This window comes from Salvelinus fontinalis, chromosome 14 (genome assembly GCF_029448725.1).
Source record: "Salvelinus fontinalis isolate EN_2023a chromosome 14, ASM2944872v1, whole genome shotgun sequence".
Lineage (NCBI taxonomy): Eukaryota > Metazoa > Chordata > Actinopteri > Salmoniformes > Salmonidae > Salvelinus > Salvelinus fontinalis.
This window is the reverse complement of record NC_074678.1, coordinates 47,538,808-47,553,407: the sequence shown is the minus strand read 5'-3', so window position 1 is coordinate 47,553,407 and position 14,600 is coordinate 47,538,808.

The following is a 14,600-nucleotide window of genomic DNA, read 5'->3' as shown; positions in this document are numbered from 1 at the left end:
CATGCTCTGGACACTACGCTGACAGACACAGCAAACCTTTTTGCCACAGTTCGCATTGATGTGCCATCGTGGATGAACTGCACTACCTGAGCCACTTGTGTGGGTTGTAGACTCCGTCTCATGCTACCACTAGAGTGAGAGCACCGCCAGCATTCAAAAGTGACCAAAACATCAGCCAGGAAGCATAGGAACTGAGAAGTGGTCTGTGGTCACCACCTGCAGAATCACCCCTGTTTTGGGGGGTGTCTTGCTAATTGACTATAATTTCCACCTTTTGTCTATTCCATTTGCACAACAGCATGTGAAATTTATTGTCGATCAGTGTTGCTTCCTAAGTGGACAGTTTGATTTCACAGAAGTGTGATTGACTTGGAGTCACATTGTGTTGTTTAAGTGTTCCCTTTATTTTTTTGAGCAATGTATAAGGGAATCAGTCAATTTAAAAACATAAATTAGGTGTTACAGCTGTCCTCGCTGACAAAAGGTGGGGACCAAAACGCAGAGTGGTTAGTGTTCATTCTTTTAATGAAAATCAACAAAACACTTCAAAATACAAAAACAACCAACGTGACAAAACCAAAACCGTCCTGTGTGGCAACAAAACCTCCACAGGAACAAACACCCACAAAACACAAGTGAAACCCTGGCTGCCTAAGTGTGATTCTCAATCAGGGACAACGATTGACAGCTGTCTCTGATTGAGAATCATACCAGGCCGAACACAAAATCCCAACATAGAAAATCAACCATAGACAACCCACCCAACTCACGCCCTGACCAACTAAAATAAATACAAAACAAAGGAAAACAGGTCAGGAACGTGACATTAGGCCCTAATCTATGTATTTCACATGACTGGGAATACAGATATGCATCTGTTGGTCACAGATACCTTCAAAAATGGGGTGCGGATCAGAAAAACAATCAGTGTCTGGTGTGACCACCAATTGCCTCATGCAGATCGACAAATCTCATGCGCAATGAGTTGATCAGGCTGTTGATTGCGGCCTGTGGAAGGTTGTACCACTCCTCTTCAATGGCTGTGCGAAGTTGCTGGATATTGTCGGGAACTGGAACATGCTGTCGCATATGTCGATCCAGAGCATCCCAAACATGCTCGATGGATGATATGTCTGGTGAGTACGTAGGCCATGGAAGAACTAGGACGTTTTCAGCTTCCAGGAATTTTGTACAGATCCTTGCGACATGGATCCATGCATTATCATGCTGAAAGATGAGGTGATGGCGGCGGATGAATGATACGACAACGGGCCTCAGGATCTCGTCACGGTATCTCTGTGCATTCAAGTTGCCATCGATAAAATGCAATTGTGTTCATTGTACGTAGCTTATGCCTGCCCATACCATAATCACACCGCCACCATGGGGTGCTCTGTTCACAACGTTGATATCAGCAAACCGCTCGCCCACACAAAGCCATCTGCCATCTGCCCGGTACAGTTGAAACCGGTATTCATTCTTGAAGAGTCCACTTCTCCAGCGTGCCAGCGGCCATCGAAGGTGAGCATTTTCCCGCGGAAGTTGGTTACAGCGCTGAACTGCAATTAGGTCAAGACCCTGGTGAGGACGATGAGCACGCAGATGAGCTTCCCTGAACCAGTTTCTGACAGCTTGTACAGAAATGATTTGGTTGTGCGAACCCACAGTTTCATCAGCTGCCAGGATGGCTGGTCTCAAGGGAAGTTAATTTGGGGACTTGATCAATCAATGTCAGATTTTTATTTTCACTAAATCTGTGTTTGGATATTGGTTAGGCTACAATTAGGCTGTGGAAATGTTCGTTAAGTTGAGATGAGTGCTGCTCATGGTCATCATCTCCAGCTGGCTCATGTATTACAACATTGTGCCTGTATGTTATGTAGGCTAGGCCTAGTTTAACAAGTTGAGTATTTGGCTGTTTTAAAATATCACTTCTTTATGCTGTGACGCAAGTTGTGTGGATAATTGTTTTTTGTTGTTTATTTTGTTATTGTCCATTATATTCTTACTATAAAATATATGGGTGTTGACTACTAGGTGTGTCTTGTCTGGTTAATTAACAAAATAACTATTGATTTGATTTGGATAGTGCAGCCATGGCTACACAGACCCATAACATAATTAATCTCAAAATATGCCATTCTATTCTTTTGAAAATACATTTCATTAGTGTTTCTTAGGACCTGCCTAAAACAAAGTAATAATGGATTTCTTTGTGATGGTGTATAATCAATGGATTTATTAAAATACTGTAGATATCCACCCACCTGACCGAGGTCCTCTTAAAATTTCTGCCATGAGTATAGGAGATATAAAAGGCTTATCCAGGCAAGAATGTGGTACAAATGGGGCTGTATGAATTGGGTTCTAAAAAACATTTAGGGACACCGATCCTTTCGAGGTTTTAATAGTCTGATGGCCTGGAGATAGAAGCTGTTTATTGGTCTCTCAGTCCCAGCTTTGATGCACCTGTACTGTCTCCGCCTTCTAGATGGTAGCGGGGTGAACAGGCCGTGGCTCGGGTGACTGAGGTCTTTGATGATCTTCTTGGCCTTCCTGTTCTCGTTAATTATAGGCGTGTCCTTAGAAGAAGGTTCAGATCAGCCTGTTTGCTTTTCTGTAAGGATCAGTCTGTTCCTTGTTAACATTTTATAAATGTCTGACCGCCCTGACAGGTTAATATTCACCCTCTTCACACAGAGGTGGAACCATTGTGTACTTGAGTGCTTTCTTCAATGTTTCTATTAGCAGCCATAGCGTTTTCTTCTTGGATCTCTTCATTACGAGTGTACTTTAAATGTAGAATTTAAACTTTCACCAAAGGATTGAGTAGTCAGATTGGAATAGTTGCTGTCGAAACAGACACAGTGTATTTCAAGCAACTTTTTGACTACTTTTCACTCTATATTTATTCTCGGTATAAATATGTAAATGAAAACACCAATCTCTTATCTCATTTACCAAACAGTCCTTTCGCCTGCTCTTTCTGAGTCTGATAATGTACTGCGATGCGTTGACATAGCCCCATTCCATCTGCTAGTCTCGTTGACCTAGCTAAGTGCAGCCTGTGATGTTAATATTTGCCTCTCTCCGCCTGCAGATTGCCTCTTTCAGAGTAGCGGTAGTATTTTCAAGTTGCATTTTCAAGTTTTTATTGTCACGTGCACAAGTACAGTGAAATGCCTTTCTTTCCCAACAATGTGCTAATCAATATCAGTTGTACTATAACTTTTTTTTAAATTACAAAACACGAGAAATAGATATAAGAAGAACACAAGAAAGTAAGTAAGCAATATACAGGGTCAGTTCCAGGCTCAGTGCCAATACCATATTTACAATGTGAGGGATACTGGAGTGGGAATGTTATATATGTACAGGGGTAAGGTGACTAGGCATCAGGATATATGATTAACAGAGCAGCGTCAGCATATCTGATGATTGAGTGTGTGTGCGTGTGTGTAGAGTCAGTGTGAATGTGCAGGTTATGTGTGTGTGAGGGTGTGTTGGAGTGTGGATAGAGTCAGTGCAACATTTCTTATTAAATGGAAGGGTCCATGGAGAGAGTCCATGTAGCAATAGTATGGGAGAACAGGTGGGGAATTCGGGGTTCCCTGTGGGACAGCGGCAGCCTCTGCTAGCCAACAGGTGGCCTGAGTGTCTGTGAGAGAACACATAATGGGAACGGAGTGTGTTGGAGGTGGGGATGGAGGGATGATGACAGATAGAGAGGAGAGAGGTCCGAGTGGTTTGGATAGTAGTAGAGAGATGGAGGGAAGGGAGGATGGCGATAATGAGTTGAAGAAAGATGGAGGAGAGCACATTGGAGCAATGGATAGGGCGTGAAAAGGGAAGAAGGTGGTAGATGTTTTTGCGATGGGGACAGAGGTATGGACTTTGTTGGTCTATGCTGGTCAGTGCTGGTCTGACTAGCATGGTTTAGCTGGTTAGGCTGGTGATGCCGTTGACCAGCTCTGATGATGCTGGTATGCTGGTATGCTGGTGACCAAGCTGGTCTATGCTGGTTCAGCATTGTCTTGCTGGACAAGCTGGTCTGTCTAGCTGGCAAAACCACGACCATAATTGTCATATTTCCCAGCACGGTTGATTAATTCATAAATAATTTTTTATTATGCTACACAAAGATAAATAACATGCATTTTTCTAAACTATTCCAATCTGTTAGTAGGACTCATTGCATCCGTATGTTTTCTCAGGACTCTTTTGTTGAAGATGTAAAACATGTATGTTGGTCTGATGTGTATAATGAGGAGAATCCAGATGCAGCACTTGGAGTATTGGTACAATTATTCATGCCAATTGTTGACAAACGTCCCCCTGTTAAGAAAGTAACTGTGAGGACTGTTAGAGACCCACCTGGATCGATGATGAATTGAAAAAATTGTACGGTTCAAAGAAATTATGTAAAAGAGGTGGCAAACAAGTCAGGCTGCTCAGCTGATTGGTTGAAGTACTGTCAATTGAAAAATATTGTGAGTAAAAAGAAGAAATGATATTACCAAAACAAGATAAATGACATAAATAATGGGAAAAGACTCTGGAGCACCTTAAATGATATTACAGAAATCCCAATTTATCTCCATCTTTCATTGATGTTGATGGGTCATTTTTAACGACACCTTTTGATATAGCCAATCATCTGAATGACTATTTCAACAGTAAAGTGGACAAACTGAGAAGTGAAAGGACAACATTGAACCGTGAACCATCATACTTGTGTATTGAAGATCGAATAAGGAAAGAGAAGGATTACCGTTTTGAATTTTGTCAAATTTGTGGAAGCGGTGGAAAAACTTTTTTTTATCCATCAATAATGCTAAGCCACCAGATGTAGACAACCTGGATGGGAAACTATTGAGAATGGTAGCAGACTGTATTGCCACCCCTATTTGCCATGTCTTTAACCAAAGCCTAAAGGGCTGTGTGTGTCCGCATGCGTGGAAGGAAGCTGGCTCTAACAGCCAACCAATCAGTTTGCTGCCTGTTCTTAGTAAACTGATGGAGACAATTGTGTTTGAACAAATACAATGCTATTTTTTTAAGAACAAGTTAAATACTGACTCTTTTTTTTATCTGAGAATTAACCGATGATATCAGGCCACACCCGGCCACGACACTGTGTGTGTCCTTTAACACTATATAAACTTGTCACCCGACAGTGTTTGTCATTATACCCTGATAAAGACAGCTTGTCTGTCGAAACGTTGGATATTGGGTTATTAAATTATTGCATCTGAGCTCCTAGAGTGTGCGGCTCTCCTTTCATTTTTCAAGTGTTCTACTCCGCTGGCCAGCACCTCGCCGAAATAGGAGTGCGTTTCTTTTGCCTCTAAACTACTGACTTTCAGCATGCCTACTGTGTAGGGAAGGGCACTCAATTTGTACTGCACTGACTCCGATGACTGAAGATTGGCTAAAATAAATTGATAATAAGATTATAGTTGGATCTGTTTTGGATTTCTAAAAGTGAGAGGTTATAGGCCGACAGTCAGTGTCCGTATTTCAGTTACTATTCCATTTAACCCATATTCTTAAATTAGGAATATTTAGCTTATCCCTAATAGACCTTAGGCGGGATATGAGCTACTATCTGGAATGCTGTGCACATGTGAACGTGGTCAAAGTAAGGCCAATTGATGTAATGTATTGTCTTATGCTGGTTTTTCTGGTGACCAGCATATGCTGGCATGCTGGTGTCAAAAACACAGTTCCCTCCAGTGGCAGCCACCGGAGCCTCCTCTGATGAAAAATGAAAGAGAAAATAAACGGACTCAGACCAGTCATCCTACTCAGACCAGTCATCCTAGTGACCAGCCTTCGCTGTGTTCTGGAGACTGGCAGCCTTCTCTTTGATTTGGACAATAGAATGAATGAATGCATCACATCAGACCTTTACTTTTCAGATTTTTCAGAGATGATCAGATTAGTCAAAAGACCAATTAGTGAAAAAAAATATCAGAATTGGGCTGCCTGTGAAAACGCAGCCATCAAGAATATTCATTTGCCCAAGTTGAACATGTGTCTGAAAAATGACTGGTTTCATGTGGTGTGCCTCAAGGTTAGATCTGGGGTCCTATACGGTTTAGCCTTTACATGTTACCCCTTGGTAGTATTGTTAGAAAACATAGTGTCAAATTTCATTGCTATGCCCAATGATAATCAGTGGTATATATCGGTATCACAAGATGATGTTAGCCCAATTAACACCCTGGTTGAATGTATCACTGACAAATATTTGGATGGCAGATAACGTCCTACAGCTAAACAAGGAATTCAATTGGTGCTGGTGGAGCGAAGGCCCACAGAGAGAAGCTGACGGCACATTTACAGTCTTTGTCATTATATGCAACCTACCTAGGTGTGATTTTAGACTCTGCCCTACATTTTGAGGCACACATCCGTAATGTGACTAAATTGGCTTTTTATCACCTAAGAAATATTCTCTGCCAGGCCAACACTGACACTAATGCATGCTTTTATTACTAGTAGGCTTGATTATTGCAATGTTCTCCTGTCTGGTCCTTCCCCCCTCCAAAAAAACATTAGCCAACTCCCAAATAATTCAGAATGCAGCAGCACGTGTGCTAACGAAGATCAGAAGGAGAGCACACACAATTCCTATTTTAAAGTCCCTGCATTGGTTGCCTGTTAGTTTTACAATTGATTTTAGAATTGCTGTATTGATTTCTAAAGCACGGCGTGGCCTTGCAACCGAATACATGTCTGATATGCTTTTAAGATATGTGCTTGGTTGGACCCTCAGATCCTCTGGCACTGGCCTTTTAGTTGTTCCAAAGGTCAGAACCAAAACGTTTGGTCAGCCACTATGGTCCTGGTCTTTGGAACAGCCTACTGGTGGATCTGAGGGCCTCAGAAACTGTAGAAATGTTTATGATAGATCTTAACACACCTTTTTAGCCAGGTTTTTACATCGGGTGCTTTTAGTCATACTATGTATTTCATTTCTTTTATCCCATCCTATATATCTTATTCATGTTGTATTTATTTTATACATTAGTCTCTCGTGTCCATTGTTATTTTAGTATTGTTTTACTATTTCAACTCGTCTCCTTCTCTTACCTTTTATTATGTAATCTGTCAAACACTTTGAAATGCATCCCCTGCAAGACATGTGCTCTATAAATGAGGTTTTGTTTGATTTGAACAGTCTTGCTTTCAGAAACTTCTTCAGGCAGGTGATGTTTCATTCAGAGACTCAATCATGGACACTCTTACTGGCGGTTGTGGCTGCTTAGCGTGATGTATTGTTGTCTCTACCTTTTGCCCTTTGTGCTGTTGTATATGCCCAATAAAGTGTGTACCATATTTTGTGCTGCTACCGTGTTGTGCTGCTGCCATGTTGTGTTTCTACCATGTTGTTGTCATGTTGTGTTGCTACCATGCTGTGCTTTCATACGTTGCTGCCATGCTCTGTTGTTGTCTTAGGCCTCTCTTTATGTAGTGTTATGGTGTCTCTCTTGTTGTGATGAGTGTATTGTCCCATATATATATATATATATATATATTTATTTTTTTATCCCAGCCCCTGTTCCCACAGGAGGCCTTTTGCCTTTTGGTAGGTCATTGTAAATATGAATTCGTTCTTAACTGACTTGCCTAGTTAAATAAAAAAATATAAATTAATCACTGCTGTTGGGTACATATTATCTGTACGTTTGTGTAATGATGTCAATGCCTCAATTGCTAATGATAACAGATTATAGAGATTATTTAGATATAGTGCAGTAAACTTTGCTGGAATATTTAATAACAAAACAGGAACAATGTTATAGTGTATTATAGATATAGTGGCTGTAGTGTGTAAAATACATTTAACAGAGTATACAGGCCTATACGACAAAATGATTATTTTATACAAGAAAGCAAACAGGGTCCAGCTGACCCATGGATTCATTGAATTCGTATATTGACACTTCTTAGATCATCTGCAAGATTAGGGGGAAGAGATAGCAAAAAAGGGTCCCATATTTGATAGAAATCATTTATCCAAATCAAATCAAATGTTATTTGTCACATGCAACGAATACAACAGGTGTAGACCTTACAGTGAAATGCTTACTTACAAGCCTTTAACCAACAATGCAGTTAAGAATTTTTAAAGATTTGTATTTGTATTTATTAGTGATTACCATTGCCTGGGGTTCAACCACATTAAGGCACTTACATCCCACATTAAACAGAAGATAAAACAATACATCATACAGTATAACAGTATTACACCACTACATATCTACAATACAAAATGTATAATACCACCACAGTATCACGGCTCAGAAAAAGACCCAGATGCAGACAGTTCGAATAACGGCCGTTTATTATATAAACAGGGGGCAGGCAAAGGACAGGTCAAGGGCAGGCAGGGGTCGGTAGTCCAAAGGAAGAGGTCAGTAATCCAGGGCAGTGGCAAAAGGTACAGAACGGCAGGCAGGTTCAGGGTCAGGGCAGGCAGAATGATCAAAACCGGGAGAACTGGAAAACAGGTGCTCAAAGAAACAGGAGTACGAAAAACACGCTGGTAGGCTTGACAAGACAAGACGAACTGGCAACAGACAGACAGAGAACACAGGTATAAGTGCACAGGGGATAATGGGGAAGGTGGGCGACACCTGGAGAGGGGTGGAGATAAGCACAAAGACAGGTGAAACAGATCAGGGTGTGACACATACAACAATAATACAATGTAGATTGAGCTGTGCTAAGGTAAGTGAGGGCCTATTCCCGACAACACCCAATACAAATAGCCATGGGTCCATTCTTATAAGAAATATCAACATTCCCTCCAGCTCCGTTTTGACATTCTCCAAGAAGATTGTACTTAATGGGCAAGTCCAAAATAGATGGCCATGAGTGCCTTTTTCCTTCTTACACTTACAACAGGTATCCGAGAATTATGCTATCATTTTACTACATATAATGGGAGTCGTATGAACCCTTTGTATAATCTTATATTGTGTCTCTTGCACCTTGTTGCAGGTGAACAGTTGCTTCGAGCATAGCCTTTGTCTAATTTTGAATGTATGTGCCTCTTCCCAGCTCTGTTTCCCGTACCCTGATCGGAGCACTTGAGTTCCTTTCATGACAAGTGAATGTTGAACCTTGTCTGTTCACTTTCAACTTTAATCTTGCATTTTGAATTGAAACTTGTTTACTCTATTTTGTCATGTAATTCACAAGACTCCTTCTCTGACATGTGAGTGAATGTACAAACTTGAACGGGAACTTGGTAAAAGACAAGCTGTTATCGCAATTTACACCAGTGGCGATCAGTGCCGTTTATGATGAAGAAGGTCAACAACAAAAATTCACGAGCGTGGCCTTATTTCTAGTACAGCATATTGGATGACTGTCATTCATATTCCATTCACAGCGATAGGTTTAGGCTACTACATGATACTCAAATCTTCCCTGTATGTCACATTCCTGACCTGTTTCTGTTAGTTTTGTATGTGTTAGTTGGTCAGGACGTGAGTTTGGGTGGGCAGTCTATGTTTTCTGTTTCTATGTTTGTTTAAGGGTTGCCTGGTATGGCTCTCAATTAGAGGCAGGTGTTTGGCGTTTCCTCTAATTGAGAGTCATATTAAGGTAGGTGTTTTCACACTGTTTGTTGTGGGTGGTTGTCTCCTGTGTCTGTGTATGTCATTGCGCCACATGGGACTGTTTCGGTTTTGTTTGTTCGTTCGGTTTATGTAGGCAGTTTTCGTGTTCATGCGTTCTTCGTGTTTCATGTGAGTTCGTCGTTCAGGTCTGTCTACATCGTTTATTTGTTTTGTAACTTCAAGTGTTCGTTCGTGTTTTCTGTTTTGTTTATTAAACATCATGTCTAAGTATCACGCTGCGTCTTGGTTCAATCCATGCTCCTCCTCTTCGGATGAAGAGGAGAACCGTTACACTGTACCCATCATGAGGTTGCTACAACCTAGCCTATGAATTAAAGTAGGTGTAGGTTTACAACGTAGGTGCACACAGGTCGAGATAAAAATGTGAGATGACAGAGTGACACATTCAATACTGCATGGCACACTCTTGCCTGCATCTAGCTTATACAGGGTGCAATCATTAGTCCAACAGTTGCAAACAAGAGTTTATATTGGACAAATTCAGGTATTTTTTTATCTTTGTTTCACAATTCACTTTCATTGCAGTCACGTCGTATTCATTCTCGCCTCTATGCACTCTCCTCCTCTCACCCTTTCCTTTGTGGACTTCAATGAACAACACATCAGCTGTACGTGACCAGGTGAAAAAAACGTTCCTAGCCAAAACCATGTCATAACCACTATACACAACCTACACCGTAATCCCCATATTAGCTAAAGTAATGTCATAGTCAACATAGCTAATATAACTAATGCGTTAGTAAACCCCACCACAATCATGCAGTTACACCGGCAGGCCCCGGTGGCAATAAATGAATACATCCAAAAGCTTACCTTGACTTGGAAGAGTTCCAGTGTTGTGTTGGATAGTCATAGCCAGCTAACTAACATAGCATCCCTCTGTTTGTGCCGGGTGTTTGAGTAACTAAACTAGCCAGCTGCATTTGCTAGCTAAGTAAGTGAAACTGAACAAAATGACAATCTCTCTCTCTCGATTATCTTTCTTTTCTGAATAAATTAATTTGTTGAAAACTGTTCAACTATTGTCTTTCTCTCTCTTTGAGTCAACTACTCACCACATTTTATGCACTGCAGTGCTAGCTAGCTGTATCTTATGCTTTCAGTACTAGATTCATTCTCTGATCATTTGATTGGGTGGACAACATGTTAGTTCATGCTGCAAGAGCTCTGATAGGTTGGAGGACGTCCTCCGGAATTCGTCGTAATTACTGTATAAGTCTATGGAAGGGGGTGAGAACCAAGAGCCTCCTAGGTTTTGTATTGAAGTCAATGTAGCAAGAGGATGACGGAAGCTATCTGTCCTCCGGCTACACAATGGTGCTACCCTACAGAGTGCTGTTGAGGCTACTGTAGACCTTCACTGCAAAACAGTGTGTTTTAATCAATTATTTGGTGACGTGAATATATTTAGTAAAGTTTTATCTTAAAAGGATAACTTTTTCAATGTTTTGAAATTTTTATTTTTATGAAATTCACTGAGGAGAAAGATTCTCCCCTTCCTCCTCTGAGGAGCCTCCACTGATTTACACTGTGCTGAATCAAATTGCAGTCATTACACTGAGCTAATAATTTATTTTACAGTTGTAATGGGGAATATGGGTGGAAATTCTAAAGCAGTAATTCATCGGTGCAAATATATTGATCATGATTAATAATTGCATTTGTTTCCAGTCTACTGAGGTGTTCTGTTGGTTGTGTTGTGAGACCCAGCCCAAAGAGGTTATGGTTATGTTGTGGAAATTCACCACTAAGGACTCAAACTCAATTGAAATTTCTCTTCTCTCAATGTTCTGGGTGTACTGCCAATTGGTCTGAGGAGGAGGTCACGGTCACCTGCACGAACCAAGATAGAGTGAGAGGAGATGCTGTGTACAATTCAAGGCTCTCTCTTCAGACAATAACATTTTCCCTCACAGTTATGTCTTACTGGATGCTGTGATCACTTGGGTAAAAATAACTCCAAAGTAGAGACTATGCTGCTCTGCTGATTTCAGCGTTTCTTAATCTCAAAGCATCAGTCATGTTCAAATTGTAGCCTATTACCACAGAAATTAGATTGCTAGTATTAGATAGCTACCCCCTATTGCCAGACGCCAGAATGAGCTAGCTACCCCCTATTGCCACACAACCCCAAAATGAAAAGTTTATTACTTCCCTTCCAACAACAGACATCAATGGAGCCAAGGTCAGTGCACTATGAGTACGGTGTTAAGGGTCAAAATGAAACGTTGTTTCTGATGTTATACTTTTGTATTCCATGTTACAGAGCAGCTTCTCAGGAACATATAACACCAGAACTTCATGAGGAGAGGATTTACCATTGCTGAGATCGTATTTTCAAGTGATCAGAAAAGGTCAAAGATAATCCATAGTCTAAAAGGCACCAAATCAGGTCAAAAATAATCCATAGTCAAAAAGGCACCAAATCACCTGTCTAGAATTTTAAATTCAACACTTTTTGTCCAATATCAAAAGATAGGGTGGTTATGCCATGTTCAGGCTGATGTAGAACACAGATGATTCAAATAAAAGTACAATTTACTGAATTAATATGCAAATTAGGCAGTATGGAATACATAATTACAGGTAATTTAAGACCAATAATTGGTCATATTATTAACAAATCTTCATGCTTTAATCAAAACCGAGTTTGTAACCATTTGAAACAACTACTTCATGCAAATTGCATACATCAAATGCTAATTATTATGTGTGAAAAAATATAATACAGAATGTTAAACCCATTCATTTAAAGTCAGGTGGTCATATTGTTAACATAAATTGCTGTTTTAAGCAGAACTGGGAGTCTACACTGAGGAGTAAGGTGCTGAGCGAATACACACACACACACACACACACACACACACACACAGACACACCAGGAGTGGCAAAAGAGTACATATACAGTGCATTCGGGAAAGTATTCGGACCCCTTGACTTTTTCCACATTTTGTTACATTACAGTCTTATTCTAAAATTCATTAAATTGTTTTTTTTTTATTGTATTTTTCAATCTACACACAATACCCCATAATTACAGAGCAAAAACAGGTCTTTAGAAACGTTTGCTAATTCATTAAAAAAAAAAAACTGAAATATCACATTTACATAAGTATTCAGACCCTTTACTCAGTACTTTGTTGAAGCACCATTGGCAGCAATTACAGACTTGAGTCTTCTTGGGTATGACGCTACAAGCTTGGCACACCTGTATTTGGGGAGTTTCTCCCGTTCTTCTCTGCAGACCCTCCCAAACTCTGTCAGGTTGGATGGGGAGCGTCACTGCACAGCTATTTTCAGGTCTCTCCAGAGATGTTCGATCTGTTTCAAGTCTGTGCTCTGGCTGGGCCACTCAAGGACATTCAGAGACTTGTCCTGAAGCCACTCCTGTGTTGTCTTGGCTGTGTGCTTAGGGTCGTTGTCCTGTTGGAAGGTGAACCTTCACCCCAGTCTAAGGTCCTGAGCGCTCTGGAGCAGGTTTTCATCAAGGATCTCTCTGTACTTTGCTCCGTTCATCTTTCCCTCGATCCTGACTAGTCTCCCAGTCCCTGCCTCTGAAAAACATCCCCACAGCAGAATGCTGCCAACACCATCCGTAGGGATGGTGCCGGGTTTCCTCCAGACGTGACGCTTGGTGACCTTCAATGCTGCAGAAATGTTTTGGTACCCTTCCACAGATCTGTGCCTCAACACAATGCTGTCTCTGAGCTCTACAGACATTTCCTTCGATCTCATGGCTTGGTTTTTGCTCTGACATATATTGTCAACTGTGGGACCTTATATAGACAGGTGTGTGTCTTTCCAAATCATGTCCAATCAATTGAATTTCCAACAGGTGGACTCCAATCAAGTTGTAGAAACATCTCAAGGAATATCAATGGAAACAGGATGCACCTGAGCTCAATTTCGAGTCTCATCCAGGTTTATTAGCTGACCTCTCGCATTTGACTTGAATCCAAAATGTGCCCAAACGGATGCAGTTGCAGGACCGTGTTTTATAATCAGTTTCCACCTGTTGACTAACTGGACCTGATGTTACCTCTCAGATCTTCTGCTCTTTTCTGTCCATATGGGAAGTTGTGGTTAAATCAAGGTTTTTAATTGTTTTTGCTATTGCTATCTCTGCAGATTATTCAAATTCAATCATGAAGATTGATTATCGCTTGCATTTGCATTGACGTCAGAGTGATTAGAAGGACAATAGAATGTTGAGTGCGAGGCCATTAGTGACTTGATGGCTGTTGGCAAGTGCATAGCGTAGTTACCGTGAATCAATGGTCATGTGGAATTTGACTGTGGTCATGACTCGTGACTGCCGGTGTTGCGTAATACGGTGACCGTAACAGCCCTAGGTCTGCGAGGAAAACCGGTGGCACATTTTATGAAGCGTGTGGAAAATTCCTGTCTGACCATAAGACTACGAGACCCGCCCAAACTAGACCCTTACTGTGAGCTGCCTAGAAGGAGACACATCATCCGCAAACAATTGAATTTTACAAATTCAATTTTTTAAAAAATATATAAAACCAATAAAATTAAGGCGAGTAACGCATAAAAAGGTACCCATAGTCTTATGGAGAGAAGGCTATTTACTTGTCTTGTGAGAAGACTAGAGCGAGGGTGTAATGATACCATGGAAAGCCCCGCTGACAGCTGTCTGTAGGCATTTAGAAGAGAAGTGTTTATGTTGTCTGAAACCACTAACAATAATATAAGGCGCTCATCTATATGTAAAGAAAGCTACATATGGTGCATAGGAAGTAATGACAGGAGAATTGTTGAAGATGCACATGGAGTCAAGTAATAGCACAAAGCGAATGTGGATGTGAGAGTGTGAAAGAGGTGCGTGTCTGAATGGATACCCAAAACCAGTTCTGTTAGCTGAGTTTTTCGATCTATAGCATTATCTACGGTTATTATATATGTATTTGTCACGAACGTCGT